The 17088-nt window shown below is 39.9% G+C and overlaps 1 long non-coding RNA gene across 1 annotated transcript in view; it reads left to right on the forward strand.

The window, feature by feature from the left end:
* The first annotated feature begins 17003 nt into the window (after window positions 1-17003).
* LOC115847917 (uncharacterized) overlaps window positions 17004-17088 on the forward strand; it is a 279707-nt gene continuing 279622 nt past the window's right edge. The window contains exon 1 of the long non-coding RNA XR_009563436.1: window positions 17004-17066. This is a non-coding gene — a long non-coding RNA (uncharacterized lncRNA). The remainder of the gene's footprint in view (window positions 17067-17088) is intronic.

Raw genomic sequence — 17088 nt, forward strand, 5'->3', positions numbered from 1 at the left:
CCTCCGGCCTCGTGCCCCGCCCCGGGCTCGTCTCATTGGCCCCGGTCCCCTCAGAGCCGTCCTCATTGGCCGCCCTCCACTCTCACGGGGGCGGAGCCCAAAGTCGCTGGAGTTTGCTCCCGGGACGGGACGTCCGAGAGGTAAGAGGCTGACGTCGAGGTGACGCGCCAACTTAATCGCACCTGACGTCACGTCTGGTCGTCTTGGCCCACTGGCCGCTATTGGCCAGGCTGGTTTGGGGGATCCCCTGCTAATTGGGTGTCCAGATTGCCTGGTCTGGTTACCTGGGGTCGAAGCCCCGCCCCTTGGGGGTATAGTAGTAGAGAGCCGGAGTGTAGGGGGGAGTCTCTTCCTGCGCTGGTGGTCCTTGGAGAGGAGGATTCCCACCCCGAATGTGAGGCCAAGTAAGGACTTCGTCCCCCGACGGCTGCGTTAGTTTGTGGAGTAGGATGTGTGCGTGTGAGGGAGGTCGCTGTAGGCTGAGTCACTGGAGAGTCTCTCCTCAAAACTCATTGCTATTGCTGTGCGACCGAAATGGGGGAGGGTGCCCTTCTCCGTCATTTCACCCTAAATTTGAAATTAGTGAGTTGGCCCTTGGTTTTAAGAGTTTCTGCTAGATTGTGTGGAGCATCTTATGTACAACACCATGCCTAAAGGTTAAATCCCTTTGGTGTGGTGGGCATAGTACTAAAGAAAACGGAATTTAAAGGTTTTTCCCACGCCATGCCCTGTTGTGATCCCAGAGAAACGGTATTGCGTTCCTTTGGAGTTCGCCATAGGAACAGGGTTGTGCCTTTTTATGGGACTTGGAGCGGCAGTTAGGATTTTCCTTTCAAAGGGCAGTAGAAGAGTGTAAGCGTCCTTGACCTAAATTAAGAGAAACAGCGACATCATTCTCCGGTTCGTTTGGGTTCTGTCCATTTCATTTGACAGGGATGTGGGAAAACCTAGAGTTTAAGCTATTGATGTTAACCGTAGGAGATGGGTGTGTGAGGGGCTGCGGAGGCTGGGCATACTTTCCGTTCCTCGCGATGCTCCATGTGTAGGCGTGGCTAAAGGAGGAAGCCTAATCAGGAGCCCTCTTCAGGCTGTGTGTGGAGGGACTGACAGGCTTCCCGTCAGAGGGGATGAGTTAACAGGGTGATCAGCACCACCAGATAAAAACAAACCGTTCAAAGGCTTGAAACTGTTGCAAGGCAGTTTTTAAAAATGATTATTATTTTTAAATTTGAGACGATTTTTGTTTCCCTCAGATTGTAAAACCTTGTTGCGTTTTACAGGGATTCCCCAGAAAAATTATAGGCATTTAATCAGTATTTCCCATACTTTTTAATTGGATAGGGCTGTGATTTTCCAGAAAGGTCCAAGTGGGATTGTTTTCATGATTCACCCCCTCCCCTTAATAAATCCTCTAGCCTACATGTACACCACCTCTTGATTCAGACCCTCAAGCATTGTATGTGTATAATACAAATTACAGAACGAATTCTCCTTCCACAGAATATGGGTTAAGTGGAAACATCTGTATTAAGTGTTGTTACATCACAGAAGAACATTTTTAAAATTGATTTAACTTCAATCCACTAGATTTGGCTAGCTGTTAAGGCGTGATTAACACTTCTTAATTTAGTTTACTAGTGTTAATTATCTTAAATTCATTGAATAAATTAAGGCAATCACAAAATTTTTTTTAAAGTCTTATACTTGAATTATTCTTTTTCCTGTTTGCTTTGCTCTTTGATAGGGAAGGACTGACTGACCACATATCTAAAGTTTTAATTATTTCGGGGTGGGGAGGAGAGTTTGACCAGAACAAGTAAAACCTGTATACCATTGCTTTTCTGGTGAAGGTGGGTAAATCCCCGCCCACATGGCATCTTAACTTGGCCTCCTCTTACTCAGAACTTCTGATGACATCCAAGGGGTGGGGGAGGAGCAAGGGTGGTTTTCACTGTAGTTTTTAAATGTCTGACCCACAGCGCCTTAATAGAAATTGATTTTCTTTTCTTAGTTGTGGTAGGAAAATTTTTCTCATGCTGTATTTTAGTGAGTAACCTAATCTTTCAGTGAGTAATACAGTATATTATTGTAGTGAGTTATTGTTTGTATTTTTCCTCTTTTGAGCATTTCGACTATGGAAGGAAGCAATGAACATGTACAAGACAATAGGGTAGGGGCTTCCCTGGTGGCGCGGTGGTTGGGAGTCTGCCTGCCGATTCAGGGGACACGGGTTCGAGCCCTGGTCTGGGAGGATCCCGCATGCCGCGGAGCAACTGAGCCCGTGAGCCACAACTATTGAGCCTGCGCGTCTGGAGCCTGTGCTCCGCAACAAGACAGGCCGCGATAGTGAAAGGCCCGCGCACTGCGATGAAGAGTGGCCCCCGCTTGCCACAACTAGAGAAAGCCCTCGCACAGAAACAAAGACCCAACACAGCAAAAATAAATAAATTAATAAACTCCTACCTCCAACATCTTAAAAAAAAAACAAACAATAGGGTAATCTAGTTGTGTGTCTCTTCATTGCATAGTACACATTATGCCTGCCTGAATCAAATGGGCAAGTTGTGACGCTGATAAGGTTAATTCCTTCTCAGGAGGCTGGTGAAAGTTGCTCTTTGGGAAGTTTGCCACTTTATAGATATTTTCTGTATCATTATTCAGTTTAATTAACAATTATTGATTGCTAAATAAATGTAAAATGCTGTGGAAGATTTAAAAAATAAACAGTGTAGTCTCTTATTTAAAGAGATCTTCTGTTTGAATATGGGGAATGAACCAACAAACTCAAAGTGATTAGAGAATTAGTAAGTGCTAATTTGGGTGGTAGTGTTTATGAGCTTAAAACTTCAAAGAAAGGAGAAGTCTGCAGAAGTTTTGTGGTGGTGTGGAAATTGAACAGTTTTTGAGGGTTGAGTAGATAGATTCTAGATAAGTAGAGGTGGTATAGATGGGAAGAGGCCAACTAAAAGTGATCTTAATGATCATTCTAGCTAAACTCATTAATTTTACGAATGAGGAGACTGAGACACTTAATTTAAAAGCAACCTGTCTAGGGGCTTCCCTGGTGGCGCAATGGTTGAGAGTCCGCCTGATGATGAAGAGGACACGGGTTCGTGCCTTGGTCCGGGAAGATCCCACATGCCGCGGAGCGGCTAAGCCCGTGAGCCGTGGCCGCTGAGCCTGCGCGTCCGGAACCTGTGCTGCGCAACTGGAGAGGCCACAACGGTGAGAGGCCCGCGTACCGCAAAAAAAAAAAAAAAAAAAAGCAACCTGCTTAACTCATTACAACCAGGAGAGGCAGGGTCTGAATCAGCTTTTTAAGTGTCATTATGTCACGATATACGTTGCGTAGCTATTGTTTGGACTTAATAACTGAGAAGAAATCTGTCTTATATGATAATTCAGTGGAAGAAAAAAGTGAAAAGGAAGTAACCTTGTTCAGGACTTGCTCCATCTCTGATGTCTAGTGTGCGGTGCAGACAGAGGTTGTGTGAATATCAAGGCCATCGCTGGTCTTCAAGTGCTGGGCCACCCTTCACTCTGGGTTGCCACGTATTTAATGAGCATTTCTTACTTATCCTTTGGAACTGAGGTCACCAGTTCAGATGACTTCAGGGACCATTAGGTACCCGAAATGAGTGAAGTGGCCAGTTTGCCGCAGGGACTGAAGGTGCTGGACTGTGGTGAGCTGGGGGTGTTTAAAGGGCTCAGTGATTTTCTGGTTTGGCTGATTGTTGCCAGGTGAACCTGCAGGGACCCAGTGTTGTCCGATCTTCTAATTTTTCAAGAAAAGCTGTAAATCGAAGATTTTTACATGGGCTTTCTGAGTTTATTTGTTGGCACCTTACTAAAAATGTCAATAAATGTTTTGTGGACGTTCAAAAAGTCTCTTGGCCTGAGTTAGGCCACAGCTTTCTAGTTTTCAGTCTCTGCTTTAGTGCTTTTCAGTGCTGAAGGCCATTCTGTCTTATACACGTCTTAGTAGTTTTGTGAGTTATTTCTTAAAGCCACTTATAAAATAGTTTCTACTAATGTCTTAATACAAGGCAGTGGCTTCTGTTATGAAAAGAGAACATAGACGTTATGGAGTTACAGCTGAGAAGCAAAAATCTCCTTTCCTTGGACACAGCTGAAGTAGGAGCTTGATGGTTTTAAAGGAACTTCACTAAATGTTCATAGAGAATAAAAGTGAAATACCTACAGAAGGGACATAAATATTTGTTGCCTAAACACAGATTTTAAGCTGAGCAATTGTGTCATGTGTGATTGTTTTTACTGCATTCCACTCAAGTGTAAGAAATGTCGTATTGCATTATTTATCATCATCATCATCATCATTATTGGTAAATGTGGTTCTGAGCCCCCTATCTCTGTGTGGTAGAACAATAAATCTACAGGTGTTACAGAGGTCCCAGAATATATGGGGAAGGCTCTCTGGTCTATGTCCATTGGTGCTGGTATAATCCATTAGAAGCTCAAGAATTTCCCGTTAGGAAGGGTTTAAGATTGGGTGCAATCTGGATGGAAGGAACCAGGGGATGTGAATTAAAACTGGGTTTACATAGCAAACATACTGGTTTTACTTTAGATTGTGTGTTTATATGGCCATTGCGTTGAGGGTGGCGTTGATAGGGATTATGAGAAGGGAGGCTGAAACTTTCCCTAGTCACTACTTAGCACTGAAACATTTATGATGGTGGTCTATGTGATTTCCTGAGAGGTATAGCTCATCTGGGAACTGGGGTACTAGGTCCAACTCTCCTCTCCAGGCATGTCCTTTCCTGGGGAGCTGAAAAGACAGTGGACTTGGGCCGAACCCTTCCTGGGATTGGCAGCCTCTTCCCCTTCCCAATCTTGGGGGAAGCTAACCCAGCTCTAGACTACTCTCTCTGCAGTCTCTTAGTCTCCAAAGTCCTTTCCTCCTCCTAGGACCCTCTGGTTCTTTTAAAAAATTGTAATCTGGGAGTAAGTATCCCCCTGCCCCCATCCCCCTCTCACTTCCTCCCCTCCAGTTCAAATTCCTTCTTTCTGTGGGTGGTGCTGTGTAGAAGGTGAGGTAGGCGGGGTTCTCTCTCATTGTCTCAGCTATATGGAAAATACAGCTCTGGCTTCCTAAGACAGATACCCAGTCTTGACTGACACTTTTCTGGGCTTCTCTCCCTCTTTGTTCCTTGCCTTTCCCACTTGAAGAGCAGTCTCTAGGAAGTTGTATGTCTTTTGAAAGCAAAATGACTTTGGTTTAATTCTCCTGCACACCAGTAAAACTCTTTCCCTCTGTACCAACTGAGAAAAATGTCCTGTCCACAGAATTGCACAATATAGTGACCAAAATGTCCCTTTCTCCCACATGATAATTGTTTTTGTGGCTTTTCAGCATAGTGCAAAGTGCCCTGAAAGGTGTCAAATAAGCTCTGAGAATGAGAAGCATGGTAAAGAGTGACCTCACAACTCTTAACTGTTTCCATGCTGTTTTGTACTGAAAAGGAGCACATGCATTTCTGAATAAACTGAGGAAGTAGGAAGATTAGATGGGGCAAAATGACTGTTTAGCTTTTCACTTTAAAACATACTAATAGTGGACCAAATGCCATCAACATCTAGAACAATATTGATAATTAATAATAGCTTGAATTCCTGATGGGATTTGCATTTTAAAAACAATTAAGTTATATTATCTCTTTGAATTTTCTCTGTACTCTGTGAGATAGTCATTGTTTTATACTAATTTTACCTTTAAAGTAACTGAGGCTCAGAGAGGCTGTGATCACCCAATTGGTAAGTGACCGAGCTTAGTCAGAACCTAAAATTTCCTTTTCCAAATCTATCACTTCTGTCTTTGAACATGGCTCTAAGGTCTGAGGAATTACATTGAATGTGTCAGGTTGTCACAGTAAAATTAATAAAAAGGAATGGTTGGTTCTACTTTGGGGGGCAGCTTGGGGGTTGGTTTTGTTGTTGGTCTTTTTTTTTAGTTTTTTAATTTAATTTAATTTATTTTTTTATACAGCAGGTTCTTATTAGTTATCTATTTTATATTGTTGTTTGTCTTGAAAGAAGGACTTAAGTTCATTTGAATCACCCCTTCCACACAAACACCAAATATTCTGTTAAATAGTTAGAAGGTAAATAAAATGTTTCATTTAGCTTTGGTTTATTATAGCTAGCATATTGACTTTAGTGAGATTTATGGAAGCTAATTCTATTTTTATGTGTGGCATAGATAATTTGTGATATATTGGAACCCTTGGTATAACAAATGTGTGCACAGGTGCCCATTTAAAATGCTCATCTTGGGAATTCCCTGATGGTCCAGTGGTTAGGACTCTGGGCTTTTACTGCCTAGGGTGCAGGTTCAGTCCCTGGTTAGGGAACTGAGATCCTGCAAGCTGCATGGCACAGCCAACAAGGAAAAAAAAAAAAGAAAATGCTTGTCTTATAATTTTAAATTATAAGGATTTATACTTGTTATATCTTTGCTTTTATTGCATATTGTTCATATCTATGATTTATTTGATAATGAGTCTTTGGTCAAAAGCACAATTCCCAATGATATCACTAGTTCCAAAAGCAAAATACCACTCACTTTATAAAGTAGAAAATATATATATCACACATATGAACACAGAAGCTTTTCTGTTTCTACTTAGAGAATTAGAATTGCATTTGCCCTGATCCCATTTTGTTTTCAGTCAGCAGTTTATTCAAGTATCATATTTATCATCTTTGACCTTTTGATCTGTCATGGCTTTTGCTGTTGCTTTGGATTTTGGAAATTTAAGAACCAACATGATCCTTATAGGTTAGAATATTTACAGAATTCAAAACAGGGCAGTATAGTCTTAACAGGGGATGTAAGATATGAGAATAAGGGATATTAGATGAGAAGCACCATTCAGGCACTAATTCCTAACCAAGGGGGGAAAGTGGCAGGGGGAGGGGGGCGATGAATTGGGAGATTTGGATTGACATGTATACACTAATATGTATAAAATGGATAACTAATAAGAACCTGCTACATAAAAGAATCAATAAAATAAAATTCAAAAAAAAGTGATTATTTGCAAAAAGTATTTAAGAGTAAGAGATTGTTGCTACCGGTAGTAGTCACATATTTACTGAATAAAGTTTCATGGCTGTACATTGACTATTGTCCATCCTGAGTGGATTAAAAACTTCAGTTCAATTGTAGGGAATATTATAAGCCTGGAAAAGGAAAGGAATACATTTTTCTCCAAGGGCTGATATGGTTGCATAGTACTGCCCCCTTCAAATTGTTATAGCAAATTAATTTTAATGGTGACTAATTAACAGAAATGTGCTTATAATCTGTAATCTGGGGACTTCCCTGGTGGTCCAGTGGTTAAGAATCTGTCTTGCAATTCAGGGGATGCTGGTTTGATCCCTGGTCAGGGAACTAAGATCCCACGTGCCGCGAGGCAACTAACCCCGCATGCCACAGCTACAGAGCCCATGCGCTCTGGAGCCCTCATGCCACAACTACTGAAGCCCATGTGCATACCAGAACTAGAGAGAAGCCCATGCACTACAACGAAAGATCAACGTGCCACAACTAAGACCCAACGCAGCTAATCAATCAATCAATCTGTAATCTGGTCTTGGAAGCAGGGCCATTAACTGAGAATGAGGAGAGCTGCTCTCTGTTTCTGATTCTGTACCTCTTGATTCTCTATCTTTGCCTTGAATAAATCACTTCTCTTATGTGTAAAATTATTTTAGGTAATTTAAATACTCTGGTTATTTGAATTGTGATAGTTCGCTTCAATATTTCTCAACTGAGGGACTTCCTGGTGGCACAGTGGTTGGGAGTCTGCCTGCCAATGCAGGGGATGCGGGTTCGAGCCCTGGTCCAGGAAGATACCGCATGCCGCGGAGCTACTAAGCCCATGTGCCACAACTACTGAGCCTGCATGCCACAACTACTGAAGCCCGCGTGCTTAGAGCCTTTGCTCTGCAACAAGAGAAGCCATCTCAATGAGAAGCTCGTGCTCCTCAAGGAAGAGTAGCCCCCGCTCACCGCAACTAGAGAAAGCCTGCACGCAGCAACAAAGACCCAACACAGCCAAAAATAAATAAAGAAAAAAAATAATAAAAATCTTAAAAAAAATATTTTTCAACTGATCCAACATAAAAAATATTAAAAGTATAAAGTATGATTTGATTTACCTGCAAGAGTATTAGCCTCATATTGTAATATAAATGTATCAAAATCAATATGTTGTACACCTTAAGCTCACACAATGTTGTATATCATTTATATATCTCAATTTAAAATAAAAGTATTAGTCTCTAACAGGGATAGTCACATTTCTTAAAAACAACAGTCCAGAATGTTAATGATCTATTGTAACTCTGACCCGTGGTAAAAAAAATTGTACTGGCATCAGCAGATTGTATTAAACTTCAATAGTATAGAAAGCCAAGCAGCATGATTTAGCTTTGTCAAATGTTGACATTTCTTGTATTCTGCATAGAGGAAGAGGTCTGTCCTATGTAGATTTTGAATTGATCAGTATCTTTGCTTCATTTTTAGTTTCCTGAATCTTTAAAAAAAAATGTTTCTGTCTTGTGGTTTTAAAATTAACCTGTTTTTTACACACTCACTCTAAGCATATCGGTTTGAATAGATCAATTGAATGTTATTTTTGACTGTTTTCCAAAACAGAGCATGGCATTGGAAATTTACTTTAAAAATAGAAAATTTGAAGCATGTCTTGGTTTGCAATGGCAATTCCAGAAGGTTTGCTGTAAAATATTCAAGTGTTAGCTCAGAATAAACTCTTTAAAATTTATTTTTAATTTACATACAGTAAAATTTACTTTTGTTTTAGACAAACAGAATAGTTCTATTACTCCCAACAAACTCCCTCATGCTGTTCCTTTGTAGTCAGACCCTTCTCCCCTCCCTCTTAACCCCTGACAACCACTGATCAGTTCTCTATTCCTACAGTTTTGCTTTTTCAGAATGTCACATAAATGGAATCATACAGTATGTAGGCTTTTTGATCTGGCTTCTTCCACTTAGCATAATGCATTTGAGATTCATCCATGTGGATGAATATATCTGTAGTTTCTTTTTATTGCAAAATAGTATTCCATTATGGATGCATCACAGTTTGGTTATCAGTTGAAGGATATTTGCATTCTGTCTAATTTTTGGTGATTCTGAATAAAACTGCTATAAACATTCACAAGTGGTTTTTATGTGAACATGAGTTTTACCCCTTTGGGCAAATACCTAAGAGTGGGATTAACCGCATATAGTAAGTGTGTATTTAACTTTATAATAAACTGCCAAACTATTTTCCAAAGTGGCTATCCCATTTCCTTTTTATTTATTTATTTATTTTGGAGTTTGGGCTTCTCTATGTACTTACCAACACTTTGTGTTGTCAACTTTTTGTTTTTAATTTTAGTCATTCCAGAGGATGCATATTAGTGTCTCATTGTGGTTTTAATTTGAATTTCCCTAACGACTAATGATGTAGGGTACCTTTTCATGTGCTTATTTGCCATTCTTATATCTTCTTTTTTGAAGGATCTTTTCAGATCTTTTGCCAATGTTTAAAATTGGGTTGTTTGTCTTCATATTGTTGAGGTTTGAAAATTCTTTGTGTAATCTGGATATAAGTTCTTTGTCAGGTATGTGATTTGCAAATATTTTCCCCCAGTCTCTGGTTTGTTTTTTAATTCTCTTAAAGTATCTTTTGCAGAGCAAAATGTATCATTTTGCAGAGCAAAAAAGGTTTTTAATTTTGATGAAGTCCAATTTATCAATTTTTTTAAAAGACAATACTCTTAGTGTTAAATCTAAGAACTCTCTGCCTATCTCAAAGCCATGAAAATTTTCCATATGTTTCCCCTAAATGTTTTACATTTACGTTTAAGTCTGTGGCCCATTTTGAGTTAATTTTTGTAAAAGATGTGAAATAAGTGTCTAGGTTCATTTTCTTTTCCCACATAATAGATTTACACCATTTCTTAAAAAGGTGGTCTTTTCTCCATTGAAATGCCTTTGCACCTATGTCAAGAATCAGTTGGCCATAGCATTGATGTCAGTCTATTTCTGGACTCTTTATTGATCTATGTGTCTATCCTTTTCCCAATACCATACATTGTCATGATTATTGTAGCTTTACAGAATTAACTTTAAACACCTCTGCTATGAAGAAACAAATTCTCTATAGTATTCTAGTCAATTTCCTTTTAAATCTTATTATCTAAGCAAATGGATTATTTCTCAACAATTTCAATGTCTTCTGTCTTCATTCAGTTTATATATTGATTATAAATTCAGCATGGGCTGTAGCCATACTTTTTATATTCCTTCCCTGGATAGAAAAAGACCCCAGTGGACTATGACATTTAACTAGAGCTTTCTCTGCATCACAGTCTAAATGCAAAAATTTGCGAAAGAACCATTTACTAAGCTACTACCTGCAAAACTTCCCTAGATGGGCTTCCCCTCGTCTCACGGGCCCCACCACCACCCAGGCTGAGCTGCCTGGACAGTGACACCCTACCACCCAATTGACAACCAGCTTCCTGTCTGGTGGAGTGGCAGTTGGTGGAAGCCAGCTGTTATGATTCATATCATTTAAGATTTCTGCCTTTTGAGAAGTGACGCTAATAGAGCCATGCTGAATGGTGTCTGATTGGGAGAATTTTCTTTATGAAAGAGGTTTGATTTCTAGTGCCTAAGCAATTGAACTTTTTTTTTTTTGACAGGTACGTTTCAATTTCTAGTTTCTGTGTGAGCTCAGTTAGGTAGATAAATGTTGTTTTCATCAAGTGTTTGTACTTGCTGTATTTCTTCCTGAAAAACAAACGAACACGGAAACTTCTGTAATAAAAGGTTCTTGCGTGTTACCAATTCTTTAATAGTTTTATAAGTTTTCAGGCTTCTGATATTCTCCAAAAGGCAAAGAATTCTCTGCCCACGATAGGATTACACGTTGAATTTGGTGAAATAATTCTCATGTGCCTGAGGGGATAGCTTCATATATCTTGCGGACATGGTCTTTCTCTTAGGCTGCTGAACCCAAAATCCTGGGTTTTTTGGTTTGTTTGAGTTTTTTGTCATTTTGTTAGCTCAGATAGACTTATGAATATTATTTAAAAGCAGAATATTTGTTAGGAGGGCAAAGGATTTTGCCACCATAGGGACAAGTTTTTGTGCCATTCAGTCAGTAAATATACTGAAAAGAACAATATAAGAAAAACTTTTAAATATCATTAAGGGAAAAGTGTACTGGCTTTTATGTGATACCCCAAATTAACATTGTCCTTACTTTAGAGCAACAGAGAGAGCATGATGATGAAGGAAAAAGACAGTGATGAAGTTTGGGTCATACCGATCATAGTACCAGTCAAGAGGTGGGGAGGGAGCCTGTTTGCAGCAGACTTGTACAGGATGGGCCAGATTTCTATAGGGATGCTGATGGCATCTTTGCTACCTGCTGAATCATGCCCCTAAATATGAGAAAGTCAAATTGTGACTGGAATTTTTCTAATACTAAGAAGTGCTGATTCTCTATAGCCAATTAAAGTTGTGCTAAAAGTTCAACATTTTATAGCATTTGGTAGTGAGAAGTGATATTTAGCTTTGGTTTAGTGATACCCTAGGGCAGAAGTTCTCAAACTTTGCAGTATATAAGGATCCCCTGGGGAGCTTGTTAAAAATTTAGGTCCCTAGACTCCAGCCCTGAAGGTTTGGATTTAGCAGGTCTGGGGAGTGGCAAAGAATCTGCATTTTAACAACCTCACTCTGTTTGGCACCCTGAGTCATCTCTCAAGAAGTTACAAAATTCTCCTAACAAAAACTGTTGTCACTCAACTTAATTTTTAAAATACTATTTCACTTAGAACAAGTAGGTGTTATGAAACCTAATGATTGATCTTCAGAGTTCCAAAGCGGTTAGCCATACTAGTTTGGATTGCCTAGGTGTGAACTAAGATGTAACATGCAATGAGCAGTATACAGAAGCTTATATTAGATTTCTTTCAATTAGAAGTTATTAGTTACACAACTTCCATTTCCAGGTCATCTGTGCATCCACAGATGGTATTAGATAAGAGAGGTAGACCAGGCATAGCTACCTAGGGAATTTCACAAGGTTCTTAATAATCATTTATTGCCTACTGTGCCCTTAATGATGTTGCTCAGGATCCCATTAAGTTAGCTGTGAATATAGTAATTGGTCCCTGGACAATAGCCAGAGGGTGTTAAATCCTGTGTCTCTACCCTTTCTGGTCATGTTAGAGACAAGATAGAAATTGTTGCATATATTCCTTTCTGGGGACAAGGCTGCCTGTGCTCCAAAGGAGATTTCTTAAAACACAGCAGGAGTCCCTAGAGAGTCTTCCTCTAATTCAGGCAGGCACTTATGACCTACTTTTGAAGGTAATTTGAAAATCCCATCAAACACAAGCAATCAAAATGCAGCTTCTCCACAAGGTATTTTGTAGACCTAGCACTGCATCCTTTCTCTCTGCTCACACCAACAGCTTGAATATATTTTGGTTAGGATTTTCCCCTCCCTTTAACGATAGTTAAGTAAGATGGAGAATTTCTAGTTTCTGGACACAATGCAACCGCACAAATGAATATGATAATGATGTAAATTGGTTCTTCCTGTATGTAACAAAAGGAATCAGATTTGTTGACTTGGTGTTCAAATTCAGACAAAGTTCTGCAGATTGCAGAATGATAACACCCAAGCCAGAGGTTCTTTCTCCTCCTTGGAAGCCCCATGCTTGTGGTTTATGTAGTACCTTCTGAAACTTTTCAAAGCACAACTTTGGTAAGGCAAAAAAGAGATTCATAGGGCTTCCCTGGTGGCGCAGTGGTTGGGAGTCCGCCTGCCGATGCAGGGGACACGGGTTCGTGCCCCGGTCCGGGAGGATCCCACGTGCCGCGGAGCGGCTGGGCCCGTGAGCCATGGCCGCTGGGCCTGCACGTCCGGAGCCTGTGCTCCGCAACGGGAGAGGCCACAGCAGTGAGAGGCCCGCATACCGCAAAAAAAAAAAAAAGAAGAGCGATTCATAGAGTCTTCCAGAGTTGGAAGGTACTTTAAAGAACATCCAATCCTGTCTCTTACCTAATTTTTTTTTTTTTACTCATGCATTGTTATTCAACATGAAATTATATTAATAATCAAGTTTAGCTTCTTGAGAAAGAAGGCTTCATTTTGCACAGTTGGCCTAAATAAATATTTGTGAGCTTCATCACTAAGTTGGCTTGTTTTTCTCATTCCCTGTTTTCCGGTTGCCTGGGTTTGGCTGCCACGTTTCCTCAGTTTAGATCCTTGCCCTGTCACTTACTAGTTGTGGTCCTCGGCAAGTTACTTATCCTCTCTCTGCCTTAGTTTTCTTTTCTCTAAAATTGCACTCAGTAAATGATAGCATTATCCTGATCACCACCAGCCAGACTATGCTGTCCTAATTTTCATTGTTTCAAGGTGTCTTTTACAAAATTTATGTCATCGCCTCTAATCTACTGGTGCTTTTTGCTCTCCCTAAAGTCAGTCTGCATTTTATACATTTATTCATTTCTGACTGTTTCTTCTGAGTATATATATCCTGGGTAAGAATTATATGGCAGCGTTCTAGTCTTTGGGAAGATAGCTTGAAGGGTTGCGAAATTCATAGCATAACTCAGGTTGTGATGCAGCCTGGAATGATCCTAGATCTGTCGCTTACTTCAGTTTACCTCCTTAAACCTCAATTCCTCACAAGTAAAGTGGAGATGATGATAAATTGTACCTATGTTATGAGGTGCAGTATTAAATGATTGTGTAAAAGCATTCAGAATGGTGACTAGTATATAAAATAGATTGCCATGCCTAAGCCCCTCTCTAAGAGTCTGATTTAATTGATCTGGGGTTGGGCTCAGGCATCTGTATATTTAAAAAACTTTAGGGGACTCTAAGGTGCAGTGAGGATTGAGGACCACCAGACTGGATTATTCTCAAAGTCTAGCCTCATTAGCAGTGTTACCATCTTAAATGCTTGTGCTTCCTGTCCTTTCATTTTACAGTTTAAGTTCTATCTAAATAATACTGTGGGAAGACAGAAGTTATTTGAAAGCTGTTGAAAGTAGGACAAATTAATAGTTACAATTGTTTAGTTAGTACATACTGAATATACTTTATTATGGTAGTTTCCCCATAATTCTAAGACAGGCAGTTTTTCAATTGAAAATATAATAAAGAGTTTTTAGGCTGCTTTGACTCACTGCCCTACAACAGAATATGGAAATCACTGGTTTAAAAAAAACCAAACTTCATGATTCAGTTAACAGAGTCAGGATATGTATGCTCATGTAGAGCAGAGGAGTTAATTAATTGGGTGTTTGGAGTCTGATATGTTGTAATAAATTGGGTTATCAGGTGGTGACTCAATTGGGCTGTTGAATGAATTAGCTCCCCTTGAATGTGGGAAGTTCATATTTAGCTTTATCACTCCTGTTAGTGAACAGATGGCTGTATCCAAAAGATCAAAGTACATTTCTGAAAAAAATACTAACAAGTATTAACAAAATACTAACAAGTAGTTAGTATCAAAGAATAATGAGTATCAGAGGCATTATGGCCCTATCATGTAATGTTGCTAATGCCCTCTATAATACTGACTGCAGACAAATGGGGAAATAGTAAGAGGAAAACTAAAATCACCTGTAGTTCCATATCCTAAAACAACCATTACTAAGAACTTTCTACAAGACGATAAATAATAAATGATGTGTTTTATTTCTGAATATCACTGTTTTATTCATAAATAAATTATGGGGAAGAGTTGAAAAAGGCAAGGATTTAAATTTATTTACGGAAAAAGTGCAGGATTCCAAAAATGCTTCAGAGGAAATTAAATTCACTAGTGATCTTTTAGGGCGTGGCTCAATGAGTAATTAGTTTTCGAATGAATTAAGGAAGAACTAAACATATAGGCATATAAATATAGTCTCTAAAACCTTAAGTCCTTTCTTTCTCTCTCTCTTCCCAGACTTATTCCAAAATCCCACTTTTTTTTTCTGTATTCTTCCACTTGGGAATTTTAATTTTTAAAAGTGGAAGAAAATTTACTGCTGATGATGTCTTCTTTTCTTACAATTAGAAAATATGGAAGCGTGCCTGGGTAGAAGTAGGCATACACAGAAAGAATAGGGAGAGCTGTGCTTACGATTCTTGGTGCTGGCTGATGTTTTCCGTTTTGTAAAGTCTTCTTTAAAGAGAGGGACAAGCACACCTTATGTTGCCAAAGTATTCCTGGAGCCATCTTACAATGAAGGCTGCTTTTGGTACCCATTAGAGTTCACCATTGGGCCCAGGTACTTACCATGCAGGTGCTGAAAGTTCATTTTTTGATTCCCAATCCCTCTGCGGCACTGATTACACAATTTGCCAGGCCTAGTACAAAATGGAAATGTGGAGCCCCTGTTCAAAAAGCAAGAAAAGTAAAATCTAAAGCTTTTTTCTTTCTTCCACAGTCTTTCCAATTTGTAACGTTGTTTTTATTTGCTATTTCATGTTTCACATCTGCAGGCATAGGGACACTTAACCTGGCAAACGCAGATTCTGAAAGAGTCCCATCCTGTGACTAAACACATATACCACCCACCAGCTGCTGGCATCCCCCTTCCACCAGCCATGGGACAGACCCATGTCCTGGAAGGAGGCAGAGAATTCTTGCCAGATATCTCCCTTTCCCCTGGGCTTACTGCCCACAGGAATCCATGGCGGACGGGGGACCGCTGAGGGTAGTGCCACCTCTGTGCTGGAACTTGCTAAATACCTTGATCAGAGGTGGGTAAGAGTCTCTCTTTCACCCACAGTTACATTGTGAACGCCCTGTGGCACTGCCAGTCTGGGACTGGGTTGCCTGCCACATGCCTCACCCTGAGATGTCTCAGGGAGCTATGCAGCCCTTCCATCTATGCTCACACCCCTGCTGGGTCTGGAGTTCAGTAGTAATACCTGGGTGAGGACCAGAAGGGTTGAGGTGAGGGTTCTAAAGTGCCAGGGCAGCTGAGAACCCATCTCAGTGAGGCAGGGAAGTGGGCTGGTGGGTAAGTTGAGGCTCCAAGCTCCTAGTGCATGGGCTGTGGTCTCATAGGACTTCACTTAAAAAACACAAAGGCAAAAAAAAAAAAACAACAAAAAACACAAAGGCAAAGATAAAATTATTAAGAATTTCAACATAGAGTATTAAATCTCATGGCAGGGAGGAGGGTCTTCTGAGCTGGTACCCTGTGTGACCAAACTGGTTGAACACCAATGAAGCAGGCCTGGACCTCTGGAATAACCTTTCTGACACTGAAATGAAGAAACTTTTTTGAAAGAGTGAGAAATACTTGAATATGACTTTTATTTCTTGTATAGCAGTGCTTCTCAACTTTAATGTACATATGAATCATCTGAGGTTCTTGTTAAAATGCAGATTCTAATTTAGTAGGTCTGGGGTAGGGCCTGAGATTCTGTTTTTCTACCAAGTTCTCAGCTGATGGCCAGAGCTGGTCTTGGAACCACTTTTCCACCCTCTCCACCCCCACCATTAAAACATTTTATTTGAAAATAACTGTAGACTCACAAGAAGTGGGAAAAATAGTTCACAGACTCCTACGTACCCTTCACCCAACTCCCAGGGGTGACATCTTGTATGTAATACAATAGGTAATAAGATTGTAATATAATATCAAAACCAGGAAATTGACATTGTATAATAATGTTAACTATACTACAGACTTGATTCCATTTTCATCATTTTATACTTGCAGACATTTGCGTGTGTGTGTGTATGGGATGCAATTTCATTCCATGTATACATCTGTGTACCTACCGCCATAATCAAGATATGGAACTGTTCTCTCACCACAGAGAAACTTCTTCATGCTACCCCTTTAATTCATGCCCCCCAAAGGTGTATATAGTACATTGGAAATTCTCAATAATTCATATAATCATAATGCCTATTCTTTTCTTATAGTGAGAATTGACTCTAGAATGCAGCAAACCATGAGGTGGCAGTTCCAAGTTCACTGAAGCAGTGAGGTAAGATGAAGCTTAGGGAGCA

The sequence above is a fragment of the Globicephala melas genome, chromosome 3 (assembly GCF_963455315.2).
Source record: "Globicephala melas chromosome 3, mGloMel1.2, whole genome shotgun sequence".
Lineage (NCBI taxonomy): Eukaryota > Metazoa > Chordata > Mammalia > Artiodactyla > Delphinidae > Globicephala > Globicephala melas.